Source organism: Oryctolagus cuniculus, chromosome 11, assembly GCF_051225735.1.
Source record: "Oryctolagus cuniculus isolate XC-2025 breed Fujian yellow rabbit chromosome 11, ASM5122573v1, whole genome shotgun sequence".
NCBI lineage: Eukaryota > Metazoa > Chordata > Mammalia > Lagomorpha > Leporidae > Oryctolagus > Oryctolagus cuniculus.
The window spans coordinates 79,086,158-79,114,118 of record NC_142877.1 but is presented as its reverse complement, the minus strand read 5'-3'; the positions used below and the strand labels follow the sequence as shown (position 1 = coordinate 79,114,118).

The window sequence follows — 27,961 nt, the reverse complement described above, 5'->3', positions numbered from 1 at the left end:
TCTATTTAAATGTTTAGAAGTTACTTATATAAAATGAGGCTACTGATCTTTTCCTACAGTAGTAAGTGTACATCAGGAATACCAACGCAAACAAATCAAGAGATGAAGCTTTCCCAAAGCTGCAGTGTGAAAAGGCTATATGCGGTGGACCCCAGATGCATGACTAGGTTTTTTTGCTATAGGAAAGCATGTGGAATAAGCACTGAAGATGTGTAAAAAGGTTTCCTGAAGGGAAGAAGGACAACACCTATTTGCATTTCTTTTTCTGTGCCTTCTGTCACATCACATTCATCTCCTGTGCTGTCTAATGCCCAAAGTGTTGTCTCTGTAAGCAACTGCGTGACCAACTGTGTGCTGTCTGTGTACGAGTCTTCATTCAGTGCATCCGGTTCTGTGATTGCCTCATTAAAGGCAGTGTTACCCAGTGCTCAGACAAGCTCTGGTTTATTAAGGATATCGCAGTATAGGAAAGTTAAGAGCCACTCCCAGCGGCCCAGGTGAGTGAGTTGCTTCTTTCTGCTTTATATGGAATGCTTATATGGGAAGACCTTTGGGAGTTATCTATCATTTGGTGTCAATCATCACCACATACAACCAAGGTATTAGAAGTTATCTCCCCCATCTTCAGATTAAAGACTTTCTTTATTCTCTGGATTATTTGCATTGGCTATTAACTACTTAACCAGCAATTGCAAAACAGTGGAGCAAATGGATCTCAGCGCAAACTCTACTTTCTCTAACAGTATGTTTGTTTATGTAATGGGGGAATAGAGAAGGAGAGGGAGAAGGAGAGAGAGAGATCAATCCTATCCTTTGACTTCACTCCCTACATGCCCACAACAGCCCCTGGCTACTTCAATCCAGGTATCTCACATGGGGAGCAGGGGCACAATTACTTGAACCAACACCACGGCCTCTCAGGGTTCGCATTATCAGGAGGCTAGAGCCAGGAACCAGAGCCAGGAATGAAAGCCAGGTACCCAGATGTGGGTAACAGGAATCTTAAATGTTGTCTTACCTGCTAAGCCAAATGTTGACCCCCCTCCTGATAGTTCTCAATCAGCTGTGACTTCTTGTCAGAGGTATTGGTTTTCTGCTCAATGCTCACAATGACTCTCAGGTGGACTTGTGACTATAACTTCACTCTTATTGGCTGCTAAGAGCCATTTGTGCTCTTCCATACACAACTCTGAACCTTGCCATGTCACCACCTTTGTGCTGTTGGCTTCGCTCTCTGGATGACTCCATCTCCATGGTGGACAGGCCGCATGCAGGAATGGTGGCAGTGCTCCAGGAGAGAGACTAGGAGGAAAGGAGGGCAAGTCACCAAAAAGCTGCAAGCGTCCCGGGATCCAGAAGAGTCCTCCTAGAGGGGCTTCACTTCTCTGGGTCTCTTTGACCAGCTTTGGGATTTAGCAGAGGACAATCTTGGAAAAGAGGGGTGGGACACCTATAGCACATTTTTCTTGGCTCTCTCTTCCTGATTCCAAATCTTAGCTCACTCTCAGAAAAATTCCTCCCCTTCTCTCTTTCTCTGCCCCATTTGTGAATCCCAACAGTCCTCTAAACCTGCTTTCCTACACTGAGGATCACGCTCTGGACCTACCCACAGAAGAGTCTTCACATTGCGGCTAAAATCCATAAGGACAAACAGCTTGAATCTGAAGTGATTGAAACTGCTCACAGCTACACACACACACACACACACACACAATCACCATAATTTGTTTCCATTTAAGTCTGGGTTTCCCTAGGTTTCCCTAGGTGTGTTCTTATCCATCGATTCTTAGGATGTTAGAGTTGGAAGGAGGCTGAGTACACCCTTCTGTCTACAGGTCTCTATTTCTATGGAGCCCTTTTGCAGATTGCCTGATCCTTTCTGATCATTGACGTTTCTCCATATTCCAGGAATTTCTCTCTGTTCTCATTCATCGAGGAACGCCTGGGTTTGTGGCTGTGTGCGGCATAATTGGGCACAGCAGGTTTTGATACCCTATGGTAGGTCTTACTTCTCGCCAGATGAGATGAATTAGCTGTTGTGTTTCTGTGGCTGCAGAACACCCCTCCTTTGTCACTACGTAAGACATCAAGGACTGCACAGCTGTCAGCTGCTCTGTGTTGGTACTTTAGTGGTGTTTCCTAAGCTTCTTAGGAGTTGCCCACTGACTGCCCTGCAAGTACTTTCTAAACAGAAAAAAATTTCTCCTTTCTTGAGGGCTGCTTCTTCCTGTCCTGCTGCTGCTGTCAAGGCAGAACCAAGGAGTACTTGGGATTTCTGGCCCCACACTTTTTTTTTAAGGGAAAGGGTTTATTGAGGGAAATCTGACAGGCCAGAGGGAAGGGGTGAAGAAGCAAAAGGGGGAGAAGGAGAGCATAAGGGAGAGATCAAGAGAGAGACAGAGATCAGGAGATGGAGAGAAAGAGAGCCATGTGTTCAGGAATAGGGATCGCTTCTCGGCCTTTTGGCTAAGATCAAGTGTAGGAATAGGGCAGGCAGGGAAGTAGGAGCATCGAATCCCATTAGGCTGGGGGTGGGACTGACACCAGGGGTTGGGCCATGTGGCCACCTGGCTTCCAGAAATGCTGGCAGGAGCTAAAGCTTAGGATGGCGTTGGGGTGTTAATTGGCGCCATAAAACTGCAGCATTTTACTAACATTCCCTCTTTTGTTTTTATAAAGCAGGAGTTGTGTGAGATTGCATTAGTCCAAAAAGTCCAAGAGGGGTAGAGGGAATATGATCTGTCTTTAGAGCTACTTCCTGCTGACATGGGGCAACGAGATACTCTCCTGGTGTGGGGGGATGTCTCAAGCCACTCTCTCCTGGGTGGGGAGCCAAGTATATCCCTGTAGCAGCATTTGGTTAACTGCCTAGTTGCTGAAGGTCTGGCCCCGTACTTTCTTTTCTTTTTTTAAAGATTCATTTATGTATTTGAAAGGCAGAGTTACAGAGAGGCAGAGGCAGAGGCAGAGAGAGAGAGAGAGAGAGAAAGAGAGAGAGAGAGAGGTCTTCCATCTACTGGTTTAATCCCCAGATGGCTGCAACGGCCAGAGCTGTGCAGATCTGAAGCCAGGAGCCAGGAGCAATGTGGGTGCAGGGCCCAATTTGGGCCCTTCTCCACTGCCTTCCCAGGCCATGGCAGAGAGCTGGACTTGAAGTGGCGCCCATATGGGATGCAGGCTCTGCAGGCGGCAGCTTTACCCGCTACACCACAGTGCCGCCCCCCCCCCCCCACTACTTTCAACAGTGCCTCTTCCCAGTTCTTTGGTATTGACCTTTGACATTCAATCTGATACATTTTTCAAAATCAACTTTTCAGGGACATTTCCAACCTGTTTGTATCCTCTAATCCAACCAAAAGAGAACTTCTAGACCTGCTATTTGCCTCTTGGAGAAGTTTAGCAGGGACTCTTTCCATATAGAGGGTATTTCGTATTTCCTGAAGCCCACTCATCCTTTTACCCTCCATTCCCCTAAAGTGGATAGATTTAGAGGGGTCTTAGTCTCACCCTTAGTTTGCATTGTGTCCAGGAGCAAGAGACTCCTGCATCAGTAACCTAGGTCCCTCTTAATTTACTTCGAGTGATGTTATTGGTGGGTGGTAGTAACTGTGGGAATAGCCCTCATGAATGACGTGTCTGAGTGCATGTCAGGAGGTTAGGGCCCCTCTTAGTTTCGACGTAGACAATTGCTTTCTCTGATGAGCTTCCTTCAGTTTCCTTTGGTGGATATAGAACTGGGAAGAATAAAAAAAAAAAGGCTTTTACCACATGCGCTTCTTTTTTTATAGAAAACTTTTATTTAATAAATATAAATTTTGAAAGTACAACTTTTGGATTATAGCGGTTCTTCCCTCCATACCTGCCCTCCCACCCCCAGACCATCACACCTGCTACTCCCTCTCCCATCCCATTCTTCATTAAGATTCATTTTAATTATCTTTATATACAGAAGATCAACTCTACACTAAGTAAAGATTTCAACAGTTTGCACCCACATAGACTCACAAAGTATAAAGTACTGTTTGAAGAATAGTTTTACCATTAATTCTCATAGTACAACACATTAAGGACAGAGATCCTATATGGGAGTAAGTGCACAGTGACTCCTGTTGTTGATTTAACAATTGACACTCTTATTTATGATGTCAGTAATCATCCGAGGCTCTTGTCATGAGCTGCCGAGGCTATGGAAGCCTCTTTTATTTATTTTAAAAATATTTAATTTATTTATTATCTTCCTTCAGTATTTTTTTGCCTTATGCTTTTTTGTCTTTTTTTAACTTTTATTTAATGAATATAAATTTCCAAAGTACAGCTTTTGGATTACAATGGCTTCCCCCCCCCATAACTTCCCTCCCACCCGCAACCCTCCCATCTCCCGCTCCCCCTCCCCTTCCATTCACATCAAGATTCATTTTCAATTCTCTTTATATACAGAAGATCAGTTTAGCATATATTAAGTAACAATTTCAACAGTTTGCACCCACATAGAAACACAAAGTGAAAAATACTGTTTGAATACTGGTTATAGTATTAATTCACATTGTACAGTACATTGAGGACAGAGATCCTACATGAGGATTAAGTGCACAGTGACTCTTGTTGTTGACTTAACAAATTGACACTCTTATTTATGGCATCAGTAATCACCCTAGGCTCTTGTCATGAGTTGCCAAGACTATGGAAACCTTTTGAGTTCACTGACTCTGATCATATTTAGACAAGGTCGTAGTCAAAGCGGAAGTTCTCTCTTCCCTTCAGAGAAAGGTACCTCCTTTTTTGATGACCTGTTCTTTCCACTGGGATCTCACTCATGGAGATCTTTCATTTAGGTCTTTTTTTTTTTTCCCCAGAGTGTCTTGGCTTTCCATGCCTAAAATACTCTCATGGGCTTTTCAGCTGGATCCGCATGCCTTAAGGGCTGATTCTGAGGCCAGAGTGCTGTTTAGGACATCTGCCATTCTATGAGTCTGCTGTGTATCCCACTTCCCATATTGGATCGTTCTCTTCCTTTTTTATTCTATCAGCTAGTATTTGCAGACACTAGTCTTGTTTATGTGATCCCTTTGACTCTTAGTCCTATCATTATGATCAATTGTGAACAGAAATTGATCAGTTGGACTAGTGAGATGGCATTGGTACATGCCACCTTGATGGGGTTGAGTTGGAATCCCCTGGCACGTTTCTAACTCTACCATTTGGGGCAAGTCAGTTTGGGATTTAGCATGTTCCAAATTGTCTATCTCTTCCCTCTCTTATTCCTACTCATATTTAACAGGGATCCCTTTTCAGTTAAGTTTCAACACTTAAGAATAATTGTGTATTAATTACAAAGTTCAACCAATAGTATTAAGTAGAACAAAAAAATACTAAAAGGGATAAAGTATTAAGTTGTTCATTAACAGTCAGGGCAAGGGCTGATCAAGTCACCATTTCTCATAGTGTCCATTTCACTTCAACAGGTTTCCTTTTTGGTGCTCGGTTAGTTGTCACTGATCAGGGAGAACATATGATATTTGTCCCTTTGGGACTGGGGAAGCCTCTTGAGTTCGCCAACTCTGATCTTATTTAGACAGGGTCATAATCAAAGTGGAAGTTCTCTCCTCCCTTCAGAGAAATGTACCTCCTTCTTTGATGGCCCACCACATTCTCTTCTACACTTTCATTCTAAGATGAATAGATGGAGGAACAAAGAGCTAAAATGATCTGCCACAGTCACACAACCAGAGAATGGCAAAGCAGGAGACCAAATCCAGGGCTCCTGCTTCATAGACTAAGTTTATTTTCCTATTTTGCTTAAAAATCAATATTGTATCAGTTTATGTTTTTCAGGGCAGGCACCTAGCCTAGTGGTAAAGACACTTCTTGGGATGCCCACATACCATAGCAAACTGCTTTGTTTCACAGTTCCAGCTCAGTTACCAATTTCAGCATTATGCTAATACCCACCCTGGAAGACAGCAGGTCATTGCTCAAGTAGTTGAGTCCTTTCCTTTTTTAAAACGTTCATTTAATAAATATAAATTCCCAAAGTACAGCTTTTGGATTACAATGGCTTCCCCCCCATAACTTCCCTCCCACCCGCAACCCTCCCATCTCCCGCTCCCTCTCCCATTCCATTCACATCAAGATTCATTTTCAATTCTCTTTATCTACAGAAGATCAATTTAGTATATATTAAGTAAAGATTTCAACAGTTTGCACCCACATAGAAACATAAAGTGTAAAGTACTGTTTGAGTACTCGTTATAGCATTAATTCACATTGTACAGCACATTAAGGACAGAGATCCTACATGGGGAGTAAGTGCACAGTGACTCCTGCTGTTGACTTAACAATTGACACGCTTGTTTATGGCATCAGTAATTACCCTAGGCTCTTGTCATGAGTTGCCAAGACTATGGAAGCCTTTTCAGTTCGCCAACTCTGATCTTATTTAGACAAGGTCATAGTCAAAGTGGAAGTTCTCTCCTCCCTTCAGCCTTTCTCTCCTTTTGAGAGAACCAAATAGAGTTCCAGGCTCCTGGTTTTGGCCTAGACCAGACCTGGATGTTGTGGGTATTTAGCGAGTGAACCAATAGATGGAAACTTTCTCTCTTTCTCATTCTTTCTCAAATAAAATAGCAATAAATTTTAAAATGTTTCATTTTTCAATGTTATTATGGACTCAGTGGCCTCACCTCAGAATCAGCTGATACTTTTTTTTAAGATTTATGTATTGGCCGGCGCTGCAGCTCAATAGGCTAATCCTCTGCCTGAGGCGCCGGCACACCGGGTTCTAGTCCCTTTCGGGGCGCCAGATTCTGTCCCAGTTGCTGTCTTCCAGGCCAGCTCTCTGCTGTAGCCAGGGAGTGCAGTGGAGGATGGTTCAAGTGCTTGGGCCCTGCACCCCATGGGAGACCAGGAGAAGCACCTGGCTCTTGCCTTCGGATCAGCGTGGTGCGCCGGCCATGGCGGCCATTGGAGGGTGAACCAATGGCAAAGGAATACCTTTCTCTCTGTCTCTCTCTCTCACTGTCCACTCTGCCTGTCAAAAAAAAAGATTTATGTATTTATTTGAAAGTCAGAGTTACACAGAGAGAGGAGAGGCAGAGAGAGAGGTCTTCCATCCGCTGGTTCACTCCCCAATTGGCCGCAAGAGCCAGAGCTGTGCCAATCCAAAGCCAGAAGCCGAGTTTCTTCCAGGTCTCCCACTCGGTTGCAGGGGTCCAAGGACTTGGGTCATCTTCTGCTTTCCCAGGCCACAGCAGAGAGCTGGATCGGAAGTAGAGCAGCCAGGTCTCAAGCCGGTGCTCATATGTGATGCCAGCACTTCAGGCCAGGGCATTAACCCGCTGTGCCACAGTGCTGGCCAGGGCAGATGATTTTTTTAAAAAAGATTTTTATTTATTTATTTGAGAGTTAGAGTTACAGTAAGACAAGAGACAGAGAAAAAGGTCTTCCATCTGCTGGTTCACTCCCCAAATGGCCAAAACGGCTGGAGCTGCACCAATCTGGAACCAGGAGCCAGGAGCTTCTTCCAGGTCTCCCACGCAGGTGCAAGAGCCCAAGAACTTGGGCCACCTTCTACTTTCCCAGGCCATAGCAGAGAGCTGGATCAGAAGAGGAGCAGCTAGAACTTGAACCGATGCCAAAAGCCCAGCAGATGATTATTTAAATCAAATTTTCAATAGGAAAATGCATTTCTGAACCTAAATATTCAGTTTTTCCAAGGATCTTGGGAACATTTATGAAAATTTCCAGATGCCAATTGAATATTGCAAAATTCTTAAATGAAAACAAAGCAACCCAGGCATTTCTACCAAAGGAAAAGCCCATGCATAACAGGTAAGGGAATTTAACAGCAATCAGATAGGCTGGGAGAAGAATAAATACCTCTATCATCAGCCCACAGGCGTAGTTTGTGGGGAGCAATCCGGACTAGACTAAGTTACTCGAATTAGGACTTATTCTATGCATCTGCTCTCCCACAATATGGCGCTGGGAGAGAAGTAAACAGCTTCCGCACAGCTGCCTCCAGTTCAACTGATAGACTGTAGGACTTGCTCCTGATTGGAGGAGAGCAGCGTACTCGGCGTGTGGGCAGCCGAGTTGGGATTGGCGGAGAAGGACTATAAAGGAGGAGAGAGACGGCATGCACCAGGAAGATCTATGGGGAACATCTAAGGGAACCCGTGCAGCCCCCAGAAAGCCGGCCGGCGGTGTGCCGCTCCCCTGCGGAAGTGGGGAATGCGGCCAGGGGGAACTGCCCTTCCACGGAGGTGGAAGGGATAGTAGCCAACCCGGGAAGAACCAGCAGCAAACCCGGGGAGGGCCGAGCAGACGAAAGAACAGCGCAGGGTCCTGTGTCGTTCCTCCACGAAGAGGGGGAGCGACATAATGGTGCCGTGACTCGGATAGGAAACCTGACTCGGATAAGAAACCTAGGACGGATAGCAAACTTAGGGGGGAAGAAACGGGAAGAATTGGGAAAATATCGGAGAGAGAGACTAGCAAACAGCCTAGGGAAATTACCGGAGAGAGAGACTAGCATACAGCCTAGGGAAAAGCCGGACGAAAAGGGTGCCGGAAGAAGCTATTGAAAGCCTAGGTATAGACTCGGATACGGACTACGGGGGGAAGCTGGGAGAAATCTCTAAGGTCGAAAGCGAAAGTGAAAGCTAGAACAAACAGACTCGGATGCAGACTGTGGGGAGAGGCCAGGAGAAATGAGGGAGGAGTATTGTTGGAAGAAAGCTTGGGGAAACATACCGGGTAGAGAAAAATGCTAGGGAAATTGAAGCCGCGGGGGGCAGGCCGAGGCGGAAACGAAAGCCACTTTGGGGGTCTCAAGTTAGCCCGGGAATAGGGGGCGAAAAGTTGAAACCAGAAGCTGAGACGTAAGCCAGATTGGGATCCGTCTGATTAGCCCGGGGAGCAAAGGACGGGAAGCCAAATCGTGGGGCGGAGACGTACGCTGGGTTGAATTCGCCAGGCTAGCCCGGGGAACTTAGATTGAATCCTAGTGGCGGAGACGCAAGCTACGCTGTGTTACTCGCGGAAGCCGCCGCGTGCAGAGAGCACGGGGCGTGAATAGATAGGGAACGCTGGCGTAGGCCGTGGTTCAGACGCGAAAGGGTTAAGCGTGGAGACCGCGGAGCGCGCAAAGCCGAGCCGCGCAAAGCCGGGAAGCTGCGCAGATGAGAGAGGCGCGCGGGCTGAAGCGGCGCAGAGCCGGGAACCCGCCGGCGGGGCGAGGTGCCGGAAAGCCGCGGGGATAAGAGAAACAGAAGTTTGGAAGTGAAGTAAAAGAGAAATGGGAATGCTGGAAGATAGAAGTGAAATGGGAGAGGTAGGAATGCCCGGAGATAGAGAAATAGAGAAAAATAAGGCCTCCCCTCAACATGCCAATTAGAAGGCTTGGATTCGGTCTGCCCGATTAGTGAGGCGATGAGCACCTGGGCGGCTAGCTGCAGGTCACCGAAGATAGGCACGAACCAACACTAATAAGTCTCCCCCACAATAAGGCAATGAGAAGGCTTGGATTCGGTTTGCCTGATAGGTTTTGTAAGTCCCCTGCAGGCAGAGCAGAGCATGCGCTGCAGGGCACCGAACACAGGCATGCATCAGCGCCTAAAAACCTCCTCACAATGGCGAAGAGAGGACCCGGATTCGGTTTTCCTGATTGATAGGACTTGTAAGAGCCTGTGGCAACTCTAGCAAGTAGAGCAGAGTGTGTTCCGCGGGACACCGAAGACAGGCGCGTATCAACGCTAAAAAATAAAAAGAAAGGGGGATCTGTGGGGAGCAATCCGGACTAGACTAAGTTACTCGAATTAGGACTTATTCTATGCATCTGCTCTCCCACAATATGGCGCTGGGAGAGAAGTAAACAGCTTCCGCACAGCTGCCTCCAGTTCAACTGATAGACTGTAGGACTTGCTCCTGATTGGAGGAGAGCAGCGTACTCGGCGTGTGGGCAGCCGAGTTGGGATTGGCGGAGAAGGACTATAAAGGAGGAGAGAGACGGCATGCACCAGGAAGATCTATGGGGAACATCTAAGGGAACCCGTGCAGCCCCCAGAAAGCCGGCCGGCGGTGTGCCGCTCCCCTGCGGAAGTGGGGAATGCGGCCAGGGGGAACTGCCCTTCCACGGAGGTGGAAGGGATAGTAGCCAACCCGGGAAGAACCAGCAGCAAACCCGGGGAGGGCCGAGCAGACGAAAGAACAGCGCAGGGTCCTGTGTCGTTCCTCCACGAAGAGGGGGAGCGACATAGTTCACTGTTCAAATCCATAATTTGAATAACTCAAATTACTGGTCTCATTAATATGCTCTTGAATTGTGCTCTCCTTATTCTGGTTTTATTATAGCACCTACCTTCTGTCTGGAGTGCTATTAAAGTTACAAATAAATATTTTTGACCATTTAAAATGTTAAGTTATATGGAGGTGGGAGTTGTGGCACTTGGGTTAAGCCATCACTTGGAACACAGGCATCCCATATCAGTGGAGTGCCTGGGATCCAGTCCCACCTCTGTGTTCAATCCAGCTTCCTTTAATGTGCCTGGGAAGGCAATAGATGATGGCTCAAATGCTCAGGTTCCTGGTGCCCACACGAGAGATACGGAGGGAGCTCCTTTTCCCACCTTCAGCCTCTTCCAGCCCTGGCTATTGTGGTCATTTGGGGAGTGAACCAGCAGATGGAAGATCTGTCTCTCTCCTTCTCTACAAATCTGCCTTTCAAATAAAAATGAATTAAAACATTCTTTTATAAATACCAATTAATACTAACAAAGAGAAAATTTCCACATTGAGAAACATTTTCCTAATGAATTGGTATGGAGATTCGTGGAAAAGTCCACCTTCAAACATTTTAGGGTTTCCATGGAAACAATAAGAGCTACCATTTACTGAGCACTTACTTTATACTCCAAGCTCCCAGCCCCCTATTGTACTGAATGCCTTATGCTTTGTATTTCTTCCAAATATGTTTCTCCGCCTCTGCACAGGTAGAAATTGGAACTCTGCTTCCTTCACGATTTTGTGTCCGTCAGTCCAATTTCTTCATCTTCTGCTATTCATACTTTTCCTATTTCCTTTGTGACTCTAGATCCCATCATCCATATCTGCCTGAGGTGCTCCCTTCCGTCTCTTTGTATTCCATCTTTCAGTGAAGCCACTCTCCTCAAGGGAAAGTCTAAAGATGACACCACACAGCAGAAGATTCTGACTAACCCTTCCCAAGCCTTCTCTTTGCTTCCGCACTTATTATAGTACAGACCTGCACTTGTCCTTCTTGTATTTGTATATTGTGGTTATCTTGTTTCTCTTAAGCCACCAACTTCTTTAAAACAATTATTCTTGGATCATTGCCTTTTGGGGACAGTTTTGGTAAAGACATGATTTTTAAAAATAAAGTGAAGTATAAAACTTGTTAGCATTCATTTTTTTAAAAATGCACAGAAAGTTGAAAAGAATGTCAGTGTAAATAATAAAGATGCTATTTTTAGAGGGTGACAGTAAGTCTATCAGATAGGAATTGGATGAGGTGACTTTTGAGGTTCCTGTTGGGCATGATTCTATCATTGCCTTCATGCCAACTGGTGGCAGAATGGTGTAGGATAGCAGTAGACCATGCAAGATAAGTTCAAAGGACAACGGTTCACAGAGTGAGAGCCAGAGGTTAGATGTAAAACAAAGCAGAGCTGGAAAGGCAAACAATAGCTAAAACAATTTTAACTGAAATAGCCAAACTCATGTAAAACACAAAGTGCTGACTCTCCAGAGTCCAGAAGATCAAATATATATAAAAATCTAGGCTATTTCGTTACTATACATTCTCAAACAAAACCCAGGAACAATAAAGCTTTTCAGATCTAATACTCTTTTGAGGTGTTTGGTTTAGTTTCCAGTTCAACAAGTAAGTTTTGGCAGGCGCCGCGGCTCACTAGGCTAATCCTCCACCTTGCGGCGCTGGGTTCTAGTCCCGGTCGGGGTGCCGGATTCTGTCCCGGTTGCTCCTCTTCCAGGCTAGCTCTCTGCTGTGGCCAGGGAGTGCAGTGGAGGATGGCCCAAGTGCTTGGGCCCTGCACCCCATGGGAGACCAGGAGAAGTACCTGGCTCCTGCCATCGGATCAGCGCGGTGCACCGGCCATGGCGGCCATTGGAGGGTGAACCAATGGCAAAAGGAAGACCTTTCTCTCTGTCTCTCTCTCTCACTGTCCACTCTGCCTGTCAAAAAATAAAAAAATAAAATAAAATAAAAAGTAAGTTTTGTTGTTAATGTTATTTACTATTTCATTAGCAAAAACTATATTAATTTTTTAATTTTTTTTATTTTTTTTTTATTTTTTGACAGGCAGAGTGGACAGTGAGAGAGAGAGACAGAGAGAAAGGTCTTCCTTTGCCGTTGGTTCACCCTCCAATGGCCGCCACGGCCGGCGCGCTGCGGCCGGCGCACCGCGCTGATCCGATGGCAGGAGCCAAGAGCCAGGTGCTTTTCCTGGTCTCCCATGGGGTGCAGGGCCCAAGCACCTGCGCCATCCTCCACTGCACTCCCTGGCCACAGCAGAGGGCTGGCCTGGAAGAGGGGCAACCGGGACAGAATCCGGTGCCCCAACCGGGACTAGAACCTGGTGTGCCGGCGCCGCAAGGCGGAGGATTAGCCTAGTGAGCCGCGGCGCCGGCCGGCAAAAACTATATTAAATAAACCTTATGAATGCAATCAAAAGTAAAACTCTTCTTGGAAGCACTGTAGCAATGTAGTCTTAACAGTGCCAACACAGAAAACGATAAAGAAATATTTCACTTGGCTCCACAACATTAATGTTTTAAAGAAGTAGTGGAGAATTTCCAGCCAATGGGCTCTATAAGGCCAGCAAAATCATTTGGTTTGGCCCTGCCAAGGCACTCACAGGCAGGACTCAAAATTCAATAAATATATAGCAAACTGACTTTTAAGTTAATATGGCACATGAATTATATTATAAATATTCAAATGTCCCTTGGGAAAGAAAAAGATTGGCTGTCCCTGAAGGAAGATGGAAAGGGAAAAAAGCAGCCATTACCTGTTGAACAAAATAGTGTCAAAGTGGAATAAGCACACTTCACACTCTGTCTTCCATTGGACACATCTAAGGGTTCAGAACAAAATGCACAGAACAGTCACCAGAGGATTCTGGGTATTGTATGATCATGGCAGGCTGGGGAGGGAAACCATAACTTAAAGCAACACCGAGCTGGTGGTGAGTTTGCAGTTCTCCTGCTTTCAGTTCCTCCTATCCTGGACTCGAAGGAAGACTGGAACCTGGAACTGCAGGATGGCGCAGAAAGAACCTGATCCAAGAGAAATCCACTATTTTGGTCCAAGTTGTAGGAAGAAGGCTGTTGTAGGTTAGATAGTACATGAAATATCCCTGGATTTTTTTTCCTTCCTTTTTTTCTAGTATCTCCCGTACCGGCCCCAGGCAGTTATATGAAAACCCAAGCATCAAGGCCAAAGTCTAAAATTCCACAGGAATTGTTTATTATGACCAAATAAACTGTCATCTCAAGAATGTGGAAAAATCACTACTGCTATTTTTTTCTATATGTTCTCTCATTGCTTGGCCCCAAATGCAAATGCAAGGTGTTAAGTACACAGCAGAGCAAGCAATCTAAAACCCTGGATTTCTAGCTTTTGAATTGGTGTTTGTGGGGAGCAACCCAGACTGGACTGAGTTACTGGAATTAAGACTTATTCTATGCATCTGCTCTCCCACAATATGGCGCTGGGAGAGGAGAAAACAGCTTCTACGCAGCTGCCTCTTGCCAACTTGAGTGATGACCTCCAGGAGCTGATCCTGCTCCTGATTGGAGGAGAGCAGCGTACTCGGCGTGTGGGCAGCCGAGTTGGGATTGGCGGAGGAGGACTATAATGGAGGAGAGAGACAACATGCACCAGGAACATCTAAGGGGAACATCTAAGGGGAACACCTGTGCAGCCCCCGAGAGAGCCGGCCAGTGGTGTGCCGCTCCCCCGCGGAAGTGGGGAAAAGCGGCAGGGGGAACCGCCCTTCCACGGAGGTGGAAGGGACGGTAGCCAACCCAGGAAGAACCAGCAGCAAACCTGGGGAGGGCCGAGCAGACAAAAGAACAGCGCAGGGTCCTGTGTCGTTCCTCCACGAAGAGGGGGAGCGACATAATGGTGCTGTGACTCGGATATGAAGCCTAGGCAGGGTCCTGAGTCGTTCCTCCATGAAGAGGGGGAGCGACAGTGTTTGTTAGGATCTTGAAAGTGTCAACAGGGTGATTGTGGAAATAATAGAGCCCAAGAAAATAGTTCCAGTAAACTGTATGTACTTACAGATTAACTTCAAAGCTGCGCAATCATAGATCTAACCCAAAGAAGCAAACTAAAGGATTTTATAACTCAACTGCAAAGCAGGGCATGACACAGGTCCAAGATGGGCCACTAGGCAACCCAAACATGGGACAAATTGAAACAGCACTGCAAAGGCTATGAAAACTGAGCTGAATTAGAACCACAGTCATATAAACTTGTGGTCTGAACCTAATTGAGTTGACTACCGACAAAAGTAAAAAACAGTATGCTCCATAGGATAAAGAGTCATATAATTTAATAGTAAAAATGTCCAGTATTTATTCTAAAATTATTTGGTATATGAACAATCAGGAAAATCTCAAAAATCTCACAACAAAGAAGACAAAAAATGAAGTTATTATCCCTAAGATTATATAGATGTTAGAATTATCAGACAGATTTTGTAGTCATACTTCAAGAAGTGGGGACAAATACTCTTAACACCAGTGGAAAGATATAAAGTCTCCAAAGATAAACAGAAGCCCTGAAAAAGGTAAAAACAGAAACATGCCCTACTTTGGGAACTTTGGAAAAGTAGATTCTTACGAATTCTGTTTTCATGTGGACCTGGAGGTCTACAAGAAGACAGTAAAAACAGACGTGGAATCCACGCTAAGCTTCCCAGTATTTCACGATTGATACTTAACCCTGAGACAGTGATGAAACAGAAGCTGTTATCTACCATGCCCATGTTTTTAAAGTCAGCTCAACCAAGGTAAAACACATTCTATCGAGAAAAGCCTGGAACTAGTGTTAAAACCCCTCCCCTATCCTCAATCCCACCTCTCGTCCCCAACCCATGCTCATTATTTAGCAGATATATGCACAACGGCTGAGATTCCAGGCCCTAGGAACAGATTACCTGGTTTTAAGTTCTGGTTTCCTTGTCTACTAGTTATGTGGCTTTGAGGAACCACCAACTGGGATATTCTTAACAAGGTAAAAAAACAAAAACAAAAAAAAACAGGGGCCGTTGCTGTGGCATAGCCACCTCCAATGCTGGCATCCCATATAGGCACCAGTTCATGTCTCGGCTGCTGTATTCCCAATCATCCAGCTCTCTGCTTATGGCCTGGGGAAGCAGTAGAAGGTGGCCCAAATCCTTGGGGCCCTGCACCCATGTGGGATACCTGGAAGAAACTCCTGGCTACTGGCTTCGGATCAGTGCAGCTCCGACTGTTGCAACCATCTGGGAACTGAACCAGCAGATGGAAGACCTCTCTCTCTGCCTCTCTTTCTCTCTCTGTGTAACTCTGACTTTCAAATAAATAAATAAATCTTTAAAAAAAAAAAAAAAGGAAACAAATAAAAATAGGAAAATTGTCCAGAACCCACATGTCTGGGAAAAAGAGGGACTAGTTAAGAGAAATTAACTTTCAATGCCCCTTTTGTGCAAATACCTTCCAAAAAAGAGTTTTTAATAACAGAAAACAATGCAATTTTACATTCTGTAAGCATTTTCAAACTGAACAAATAATTAAGACAGGTAGTTTTGTGAGTAATCCTTGATTCACTCCTTTATCAGAAATGCTTTTAGGCTATGAAACAGTGTCTGCCTCCCTGTGGGAGAAGGAATACCTCCTCCTCTGTCTGTGTGAGATTGCTCACGCTTAGGGAGAGAGAAAGAGGCTGGGCTAAGAAGTCTAAACCTTACCAAAGAAAGACGTGCTTGTTGAAGCTTTTGATGAAAAGTGAGGGACACAACTGAGCTACATTAAGTTGGTGGTGGGAAGGAGTAGATTTATTCTAATGAGTGAGGTTGTCTCACTAAACCCAAGAACCCGAGATGAAGGAGGACCTAGCAATCAACTGGAACAGAGACCCCAAGCGCCACTGGGGAATCCAGAGGCTCTCCATCTTTGTTTCTACTTCCCTTCAAGTCCCTTTCATTCATTCCATCCCTGCACATGCCCGTCTCTGTTTTTCAGGTCATGAAGCAGAAAATATTCACCATCAACAACTCACTCCCTAGGTTATATCTCCTCTGTTCGAAAGAGTTGGTCATCTCTGTCTCCAGTCTCAATCTCCAGGGGAGGCTTCTCATTCACCCAGCTCAGACTCAGCATGAGGGGAGGCCACTGTGCTAACACAAGGGGACTACAAAAGATCAGTGGAGAAATAAAAGTGAAAGATAACAAAATAAAAGCTTCATTTTCACATAAACTCCACCAAGTTCGACACTTGTGCAATCGATACCAGCCATTTAGTCCATCCCTAAAGTATTGAGGGTCCTGGTAATTTAACCTTCTCAGTGCCATCTTTTTTACTTTATTATTAACTGAAGAAAAAGGGGTGCCCTCTAGAGACTTTTTAAGACTAGGAAACAGAAAAGTCAGCAGGAGTCAAGTCAGTTCTGTAGGTGGATGCCTACTGATTTCCCATTGAAATACAAAAAGTTTCACTTGTTTGATGAGATGAAGGAGCAGGAGAAATCTGCTGGATGGAGTCTGGTAAAACTTTACCAGGCATTCTTCTGCCAAAGCCTTGGCTGTCTCAAAACTGTCTCCAAAGAAGACGCCTTGAGTATTGGGAAAAATAAATAAGCAAGCAAGCAAAACCATTGCTATGACCTTTGCTCTTGGCTGGCCCACTTTTGCTTAAACTAGATCATTTCTACTCCTTGATAGCCATTGCTTTCATTTTGCTTTGTCTCCAGGATCATACCAGTAAAGCCATAAATCATTTCTTATATAATTCTTTGCTTCATGATCTTGATTTTACGTGTTTAAAGTTTCTACCAAAGGGGCTAGTGCTGTGGCGTAGCAGGTTAAACCACTGCCTGCAGTGTCGGTATCCCATATGGGCACTGGTTCCAGTCCTGGCTGCTCCACTTCTGATCCAGATCTCTGCTAATGTGCCTAGGAAAGCAGTGGAAGATGGTCCAAGTGCTTGGGCCCCTGAACCCACGTGAGAGAACTGGACGAAGCTCCTGGCTCCTGCTTTCAGACTGGCACAGCTGCAGCCGTCACAGCCAATGGGGAGTGAACCAGCGGATGAAACATCTCTCTCTTTCTCTTTCTCTGTCTCTGTGTCTTCCTCACTGTAACACTGTTTTTCAAGTACAATAAACAAATCTTTAAAAAAGTCTTTTCCGGCCAGTGCCGCAGCTCATTAGGCTAATCCTCCACCTGCGGCGCTGGCACACCGGGTTCTAGTCCCGGTTGGGGTGCCGGATTCTGTCCCGGCTGGGGTGCCGGATTCTGTCCCGGCTGCCCCTCTTCCAGTCCAGCTCTCTGCTGTGGCCCGGGAGTGCAGTGGAGGATGGCCCAAGTGCTTGGGCCCTGCACCTGCATGGGAGACCAGGAGAGGCACCTGGCTCCTGGCTTCAGATCAGCGTGATGCACCGGCTGCAGCAGGCTGGCCGCAGTGGCCATTGGAGGGTGAACCAACGGCAAAGGAAGACCTTTCTCTCTGTCTCTCTCTCTCTCTCACTGTCCACTCTGCCTGTCAAAAAAAAAAAAAATCTTTTCCACTGAAAACTCATCTGCAACTGATCTGAGTAAAAGAATTTTGGCATGCCTTGAGCAGAAAGTTTGTTCCACTTTAATTTTTCTGTCAGAATTGTGTGAGATGTCTAAATGAGATGTCTGTGATGCTGGCGATTGTTTCTTCTGTTGGTAGTTCTCTTCAATTGGGCACAAACAAGACTAATTTTTTCTCATAAATTGTTGTGTTTGGCCCACTGCCAAAGGCTTCATCTTTAATGTAATCTCATCCCTCTTAAATATAAGCAATCCATTTTTAAACTGCTGATTTATTTGGTGGCATTTTCCTGAAAAACATTGTAGAGCTCCAATTATTTCACCATAAATTTGATGCTTGTTCTTGCTTCAATTTGAGAATTCATGTGGCTCTGAAAGGGGCTCTTTTCAAACTGATGCCTTATCTTAGTGTTTCAAGGTACGTCCTCTTCAGACGTGTTGTAACAAGTTGGTAAATTTTGGTTAAAAAAATTTGAAATCCAATACAGTTTTTTCATCATATGCATTTTTCCATGAACTTTTTTGATGACTCCTCATATTGCAGACACAGCCAGTTTTCAGTTCTGAGCTTTGCTTGCTGCCTAGCAGTCTCCATCAACATTTTTGAGGTCGTGAGGTAAATCTTACAGGAGGATCTCAGTTCACACAGTGAGTGCAATGGTTCCCGTGCTCTCTACCAATCCTGACACTCTAATCTACCTTGATTATGCTCTTGACCCTCTTTTACCACAAAGCATCAATGATTCTTTACAAGAACTCTACATTTTCTAGTCAAGAGTACTTAATTGTCTTCAGATCTAAATGTCATTCTGAAAATCCCTTCAGAATTTCTCCCAAGGGACTTCTCTAATTTCAGAATAAGATCTGTCTTTTACATCCCAGAGACAGAGAAGCAGACAATTGTCTTATGGTAGGTAGCATGCAGTTTGAGACCCTGATGACACTAAAGTAACAACTTATTTTCTATTGAGTTAACTTCACTACACTATTGAATCAGGCAACTATACACTGTGAAATATTTCAGGTTATGGATTTGTCTTTTGTCTGCTGACATTTACCAGTTCATTCTGAAACCTACTACAATAAGTAAAAAGTAAATTATTTTAAAGAAAAAAATCAATCAATAAATAAAAACTTTTTTATGATATTGGAGTTTTCTAAATATGATGTTTCAATGTTTGATTTGGTTATTTGAAAGGCAAATTGAAAGTTATAGAGAGAGACAGAGAGTAAAAGACAGAGAGAAATATTTTCAATCACTAGTTCACTCCCCAAATGGCTGCAATGACCAGAGCTGTGCCAGTCCAAAGCCAGGAGCCAGGAACTTCTTCTAGGTCTCCTACATGGGTGCAGGGCCCCATGCACTTGGGCCATCTTCTATTGCTTTCCAAAGTGCTTCAGCAGGGAGCTGGATCAGAAGTGGAGCAGACAGGGCTCAAACTGGCACCCATACAGGAATTCTGACACCACAGCGCTGGCCCCCAGATGTGGTTTAATTTTACAACTTTATTTCCGGCAATCCATGTTGGGAGGAGCTCAAATTTAAAGTAGGTACTATGTTAGACCCTGAGTATCTTTGGAGATTGATACAAGTCAGTGATCCAGTGTGTAGTAAGCAAGGGTGATAATGGCAGGAAAATAATACTCAGTAGGGATATTTTAAAGATACTGGATTTTATCCTAAATAAAAAGGAAGCCATTGGAGCATTTAAATAGGAGAATAATGTCTTCTAAATTACATATTTGAAACAATGTTGTATCTGCTGTAATAAAAGTGAGTTAGAGTAGGAGGCCCTAGCAGGCATCTGAAGGAAAAAAGAGAATTAGAATCTGGTGAGTGAGTAGGTATGGAAGGTAAGAAAGATGAAAATATCAAGGATGATTTCCAGGTTTATGGGATCAAGAGCTGGAAGTACAGGCTGAACTAGAAGTAGAATGGGGGCGAGGGGTTAAAAGTTCAGTTTTACCCAGGATCAAATTCAGATGTCTCCACGAATGAAAATAATCAGGAAAAAGCGGAAAGACAGAGCCCTCTAGAACTCCAAAGAGAGGACTGTGTTGGAGGGAAAAAAAAAAAAAAAAAAAACAAGGAGTTCAACCCCAGTAGCAGATGTGCTCCTGCATTTGATGTTTTATTAAAAATGCTTTTAAAATTTCTTTTTATATCTTTGGAAATCATTGTTCAGAATTGAAGAATGAGGGGATTTGGCTCACATGCAAGGTTGCTGTGAAATGTCTGCCATCTGGTGGACAGTTATGGAAAATACCACAAATCTACCTCCTCAGGGGAAACATTGCTGCCAAGTCCAGTAACACATATCATTTTGATGGCATTGTTCTAGTACAAATATTTACACTTTCATCTCTGCTTACCATTAGTTAAAATTGATTGTCATGTTTACACCAAAATCACATCTAAGTGTATAGCATTTAAAGACATTGAGGAGGCCAGCGCTGTGGCACAGCATGCAAAAGCTGCTGCCTGTAGTGCCAACATCCCAAATGGGCGACAGTTCGAGACCTAGCTGCTCCACTTCTGATCCGGCTCTCTGCTGTGGCCTGGGAAAGCAGTGGGAGATGGCCTAAGTCCTTGGGCCCCTGCACCGCATGGGAAGTCCCAGAGGAGGTTCCTGGCTCCGGGCTTTGGATCAGCGCAGCTCTGGCCATTGTAGCCGACTGGGGAGTGGACCAATCTCTCTCTCTCTCTCTCTCTCTCTCTCTCTCTCTCTCTCTGCTTCTCCTCTTTCTGTGTAACTCTGACTTTCAAATAAATAAAATAAATCTTTTTTAAAAACTTATTAAGGAATCTTTAGTTTTAATCAAGTAATAAAACAACACAAAAATTTAAAAAAAATACAATTCCATAGCTGGATTGACTAGAAACTATATCCAAGAAACATATTGTATTCCTGACCTTTAACAAGATATAAGTTAACACTACCCCTGGCCAAGCACCCACCCAGTAATGCCAGTGAGTACTGGTGCTGGCTTTCACAGGCTCATGAAGAGTCAATTGTGTGCCATCTCTTTCCAACTTCATTGCCACTGATATCACCTGGCATTTTGAAAATGGCTCTGGTGGGGTTATTTGTATGATTAAAATCAACAAGCATTTCCCATAATTTCTTTATCCAGTCTACTGTTGATGGGCATTTGGGTTGGTTCCAGGTCTTAGCTATTGTGAATTGAGCTGCAATAAACATTAAGGTGCAGACAGATTTTTTGTTTGCCAATTTCATTTCCTTTGGGTAAATTCCAAGGAGTGGAATGGCTGGGTTGAATGGTAGGGTTATATTCAGATTTCTGAGGAATCTCCAGACTGACTTCCACAGTGGCTTAACCAGTTTGCATTCCCACCAACAGTGGGTTAGTGTCCCTCTTTCCCTACATCCTCGCCAGCATCTGTTGTTGGTAGATTTCTGAATGTGAGCCATTCTAACCGGGGTGAGGTGAAACCTCATTGTGGTTTTGATTTGCGTTTCCCTGATTGCTAGTGATCTTGAACATTTTTTCATGTGTCTGTTGGCCATTTGGATTTCCTCTTTTGAAAAATGTCTATTGAGGTCCTTGGCCCATCTCTTAAGTGGGTTGTTTGTTTTGATGTTGTGGAGTTTCTTGATCTCTTTGTAGATTCTGGTTATCAACCCTTTATCTGTTGCATAGTTTGCAAATATTTTTTCCCATTCTGTCGATTGCCTCTTCACTTTCCTGACTGTATCTTTTGAAGTATAGAAACTTCTCAATTTGATGCAATCCCAAATGTTAATTTTGGCTTTGACTGCCTGTGCTTCTGGGGTCTTTTCCAAGAAGTATTTGCCAGTACCTATATCTTGCAGGGTTTCTCCAGTGTTCTCTAATAATTTGATGGTGTCAGGTTGTAGATTTAATTCTTTAATCCATGTTGAGTGAATTTTTGTGTAAGGTGAAAGGTAGGGGTCTTGCTTCATGCTTCTGCACGTGGAAATCCAATTTTCCCAGCACCCTTTATTGAATAGACTGTCCTTACTCCAGGGATTGGTTTTGGATCCTTGATCAAATATAAGTTGGCTGTAGATGTTTGGATTGGTTTCTGGTGTTTCTATTCTGTTCCATTGGTCTATCCATCTGTTTCTGTACCAGTACCATGCTGTTTTGATCACCACTGCCCTGTAGTATGTCCTGAAATCTGGTATTGTGATGCCTCTGGCTTTGTTTTTGTTATACAAGATTGCTTTAGCTATTCGAGGTCTCCTGTGTCTCCATATGAATTTCAGCATCATTTTTTCCAGATCTGAGAAGAAGGTCTTCGGTATCTTGATTGGTATTGCATTGCATTTATAAATTGCTTTTGGGAGAATGGACATTTTAATGATATTTATTCTTCCAATCCATTTACATGGAAGATTTTTCCATATACAGCAGTCAAAAACAATGAAACCCGGTCATTTGCAACAAGATGGAGGAATTTGGAAAACATCATGCTGAGTGAATTAAGCCAGTCCCAAAGGGACAAATATCATATGTTCTCCCTGATCGGTGACAACTAACTGAGCAGCAAAGGGGAAACCTGTGGAAGTGAAATGGACACTATGAGAAACAGTGACTTGATCAGCTCTTGTCCTGACTGTTGATGTACAATGTAATACTTTATCCATTTTAGTTTTTTTTTTTTTGTTCTAGTACTATTGGTTGAACTCTGTGATTAACACACAATTATTCTTAGGTGTTTAAATTTTAACTGAAAAGTGATCCCTGTTAGGAATTTGGAAAACATTATGCTGAGTGAAATAAGCCAGTCCCAAAGGGACAAATATCATATGTTCTCCCTGATAGATGACAACTAACCGAGCACCAAAAAGGAAACCTGTTAAAGTGAAATGAACACTATGAGAAATGGTGACTTGATTAGCCCTTGCCCTGACTGTTGATGAACAACTTAATACGTTATCCCTCTTAGTATTTTTTTTGTTTGTTCTACTTAATACTTTTGGTTGAATACTATAATTAATACACAGTTATTCTTAAGTGTTGAAACTTAACTGAAAAGTGATCGCTGTTAAATATAAGAGTGGGAATAAGAGAGGGAAGAGATGTGCAATTCAGGACATGCTCAAGCTGACTTACCTCAAACGGTAGAGTTAGAAACATACCAGGGGATTCCAATTCAATCCCATCAAGGTGGCATGTACCAATGCCATCTCACTAGTCCCAGTGATCAATTTCTGTTCACAATTGATCATAATGATAGGACTAAGAGCCAAAGGGATCACAGAAACAAGAATAGTGTCTGCAAATACTAGCTGATAGAATAAAAAAGGGAGAGAACGATCCAACATGGGAAGCGAGATACACAGCAGACTCATAGAATGGCAGATGTCCTAAATAGCACTCTGGCCTCAGAATCAGCTCTTAAGGCATGCAGATCCAGCTGAAAAGCCCACGAGAGTATTTCAGGCATGGAAAGCCAAGACACTCTGGCAGAAAAAAAAATAACCTAAATGAAAGATCTCCGCGAGTGAGATCCCAGTGGAAAGAACAGGTCATCAAAGAAGGAGGTACCTTTCTCTGAAGGGAGGAGAGAACCTCCACTTTGACTATGACCTTGTCTAAACAAGATAAGAATCGGAGAACTCAGAGGGCTTCCATAGCCTTGGAAACTCATGACTGGAGCATAGGGAGACTACTGATGCCATAGACAGGAGTGTCAATTTGTAAAATCAACAACAGGAGTCACTGTGCACTTACTTCTCATGTAGGATCTCTGTCCTTAATGTGCTGTGTATTGAGATTTAATGCTATAAAGAGTACTCAAACAATATATTTCACTTTGTGTTTCTATGGGGGTGCAAACTGTTGAAATCTTTACTTAATGTATACTAAACTGATCCTCTGTAAAAAAAAAAAAAAAAGAAATTATCAACTCCCAACTTGACTCTCACTGGGATTAAACATGACAATAGGTCTGATCTGATTTCACCATCATTTAAAAAAAATCATCTATTATTTTTCACTTTATGTTTCTGTGTGGGAGCAAACTGTTGAAATCCTTACCTAATGTATACTAAGCTGATCTTCTGTATATTAAGATAATCGAAAATGAATCTTGATGTGAATGGAAGGGGAGAGGGAGTGGGAAAGGGGAGGGTAGTGGGTGGGAGGGACGGTATGTGGGGGAAGCCATTGTAATCCATAAGTCGTACTTTGGAAATTTATATTCATTAAATTAAAGTTAAAAAAAAAGGCTTCCATAGCCTTGGCAGCTCATGACAAGAGCCTAGGGTGATTACTGATACCATAAACAAGAATGTCAATTTGTTAAGTCAACAACAGGAGTCACTGTGCACTTACTCCTCATGTAGGATCTCTGTCCTTAATGAGCTGTACAATGTGAATTAATGCTATAACTAGTACTGAAACAGTATTTTACACTTTGTGTTTCTGTGTGGGTGCAAACTGTTGAAATCTTTACTTAATATATGCTAAACTGATCTTCTATATATATAAAGAGAATTATATATATATATAAAGAGAATTGAAAATGAATCTTGATGTGAATGGAAGGGGAGAGGGAGCAGGAAAGGGGAGGGTTGCGAGTGGGAGGGAATTTATGGGGGGGGGGATCCATTGTAATCCAAAAGCTGTACTTTGGAAATTTATATTCATTAAATAAAAGTTTAAAAAAAACAACAAACATTTCAAATAAGAGTTCTTCTCTCTCCCTACCCAAAAGAGCTGATTTGCCAGTATATATAAGTCTATCTCTTTCCTCTCTTAACTCCACCACTGAGAAAAAAATTGTTCTGTGGAACATTTTTAAAGTTCCATTGATTTTATTTAAATACACATTTCCAAATGTGAGGAACCATGAAACCTTTCAGGAAATACTATTTCCTTTCATTTAGCTGGAGAGGCCCTGGGTGAATTTTAGGTTATTCCTTATTAAAAAAGATTGCAGGGCCCGGCACTGTGGCATATCAGATAAAGCTACCACCTGCAGTCCCAGCATCCCATATGGGCATCCATTCGAGACTTGGCTGCTCTACTTCCCAATCCAGCTCTTTGCTATGGCCTGGGAAAGCAAGGGAAGATGGCCCAGGTGCTTGGGCCCCCGCACCCATGTGGGAGATCCAGAAGAAACTCCTAGTTCCTGGTTTTGGATAGGCTCAGCTCCAGCTGCTGTGGACATTTGGACAGTAAACCAGCAGATAGAAGACCTCTCTCTCCCTCTCTTTCTCTCTCTCTCTAATGCCACCTTTCAAATAAATAAATAAATCTTAAAAAAAATGCACAAAAATAAAATGTATTATTGGGGTTGTAGTAGGACAGTTACTAAATCTGGAATTTGGATTTCTGGTAACGATGATTGTCAGATCATGAGTGCAATGAATGATTATGTAACTCCAAAACTGATTCCAGAAATCTAAAGGATCTATGTAACCACCACTGAAGGTATATTGCTTTGAGACCCACCTGATCTAATTTGTAGGGGGGGCAGAGTCAAGAAAGATACTTTTTTATTGTTTGTTCAGTTTCCTAGAAATAGTCCCTCTGGTGTTTTTTGAAGGCAGTGTGATCAGTTCATCTTTGTGTTTAATTATACTGTCATAAATGGGCCTAAGCCTTAACTGTGAGGGAATTCATTTTAAAAAATTCAAATCTTAAATGAATCTTGATGTGAATGAAGGGGAGAGGGAGTGGGAAAGGGGAGGGTTGTGGGTGGGAGGGATGTTATGGGGGGGAAGCCATTGTAATCCATAAGCTGTACTTTGGAAATTTATATTAATTAAATAAAAGTTTTAAAAAAAATTCAAATCTCTTTTGAACACATAAGGACAAGTCCTAAAACTAAATTTTTTGGATCAGAGTTTTTATGTTCCATTCTTTACCATGCTATAATCTTTTTTTATTTATTTTTTTGAAAGTCAGAGGGACAGAGAGAAATCTTCTATCCACTGGTTCATTGCCCAGTTGGCAGCAAAAGCCAGGGCTGGCCCTGACCAAAACCAGGAGCTAGGAGCTTCATCTGGGTCTCCCACCTGAACCGGCACCCATAAGGGATGCCAGCATCTCAGGCAGCAGCTTTGCTCTCTATACCACAGTCCTGACTCCTTCCATGCTATATTCTAAAACAGCATCTTCAGACTTTAGAGTTTCCAGAAACTCTCAATTCAAAGAAAATACAGCTTCCCACTTTCAAGCAGGGATGGGTTTCATGTCAGCCGAGCTACAACACAGCAGAGAAACTCCCTCCAGTGGAAGAACTGTCATGTTCCTGTAACAGCCTTCAACTGTGAGAGGTGAAGGTTTTCTATAATTGGTGCCAATAGACACACAGCTTATTCTTTAGAGTTTTCAGAGTACATGAAATTAGATATGGGGAAATATTTTGCAAAATGCAGAAGAGGAGAGGGACAGGAGCTTATGCACATTAAGCATTCACCATATGCCAGGCAGTGCATGCAAAGTGTGGAGCACAGGTGTGTCTTTTCTCTTAATGAGCTCCTGGCACTCTATTTTGGAGCATGCCGACTGTGACATAATCTCAAAGACTTTTTTTTTTTGGCCTGGTAGTGTATCTTTTACTATATTTTAAAATTTTTAGCTTGTTTCTAAAAGATCCAATATGCTTTATAGATAAAATTCTAAGACCATAATGATATTTCCTTCTTCCCTCACCCTCTTTCCCTCCACCCCTCCTTCCTTCTCCTTTTCTTCCTATTTTTTAGTTTTTGAGATAACATATTTTAAATTTACATTACAGTAAAAAGGCTTAACATTCACTGAATAAGAAGCTTAACAAGTAAAAAGCAAAAAGGCCCTAGTTTAGTGGGAATATAGACAGCAGCTATAAACAATTAGTTGAATGTAAAGATGAACATTTCATTCATAATCAGTAAGTTTAAGATAATCACAGATTATTAAAACTATAGTAGTATAACATTCTTAGCCATTGGTTTCACAAAGGTATAAAACAAGGTTTTTAAAAACAATATATGCAGCAATACTGAAACACACAGACATTTCTTTTTCTTTTTTTTTAAATTTTAACTCCCATATAGAAGAGGGAACATGTGGTATTTGTCTTTCTAGGTCCAGCTTATTTCACTCGACAAAATATCCTCCACTGGTGCTAATTTTGCTGCAAATGGTATAATTTCATTCCTTTTTATAGCTGAATAATATTCCATTGTGTGTATATACCACATCTTCTTTATCCATTCATCTGATGGTGGATAGCTTGGTTGATTCCAAATTTCCCTATTGTGAAGTGTGCTGCTACAAATGTGATGGTGCAGGTTATCTCTTGATACATTGTGTTCAAGTCTTTGGGTATATACCCAGTGGTGGGATAGCTGGATCATATGGCAAGTCTATTTCTAGTTTTTTAAAAAATCTCTACCCTGTTTTCCAGTGACTGCACTAATTTATAGTCCCATCAACAGTGTCTAAGTTTTCCCTATTGTCCACATCCTTGCCAGCATGTGTTATGCTCTGTTTTGGATTTCAGTCATTCTGACAGGGGTGAGGTGATGTCTCATTGTGGTTCTGATTTGCAGTTCCCTGATGGCTGGTGATGTTGAGCATTTTCTCATATATTTTTTGGTCATTTGTATTTCTTCTTTTGTGAACTGCCTATTGAAGTTCTTTGCCCATTTCTCAACTGGATTTGTTAGTTTTTGTTGTTGAGCTTTTTAAATTGCTGATATATTCAGGATATTAATCCTTTATCAGTTAGCTGGTTTGCAAATATTTTTTTCTTAACCTGTTGGATGTCTCTTCACTCTGTTGATCATTTCCTCTGTTGTGCAAAAAGCTTCTGAGTTTAATAGAGTCCCATTTGTTTAGTTTTGCTTTTGTTGCTTGTGCTTTCATGGTCTTGTCCAAGAAGTCATCCCTCACACCAGTGTCTTTGAGTTTTTCTTCTATATTTTCTTCCATGAACTTCATGGTCACAGGTCTTAAATTTAGGTCTTTGATCTATTTTGTGTTGATTTTTGTTTATGGTGAGAGGTATGGATTTAATTTCATTCTTCTATATATTAATCCAATTTTGCCAGCACCATTTGTTGAAGAAACTACCCTTCTCCACTGCATGGTCTAAGCACTTTTGTCAAAAATTTGTTGGCTTGGGGTTGGCACCGTGGCACAGTGGGTTGAT

The 27,961-nt window shown here is 43.0% G+C and overlaps 1 pseudogene; it reads right to left on the bottom strand.

Annotated features, from left to right (window-relative positions):
• Nucleotides 1–176: 176 nt before the first annotated feature.
• LOC127490924 (14-3-3 protein theta pseudogene) lies at nt 177–27,750 on the bottom strand (annotated as a pseudogene).
• Nucleotides 27,751–27,961: the final 211 nt, after the last annotated feature.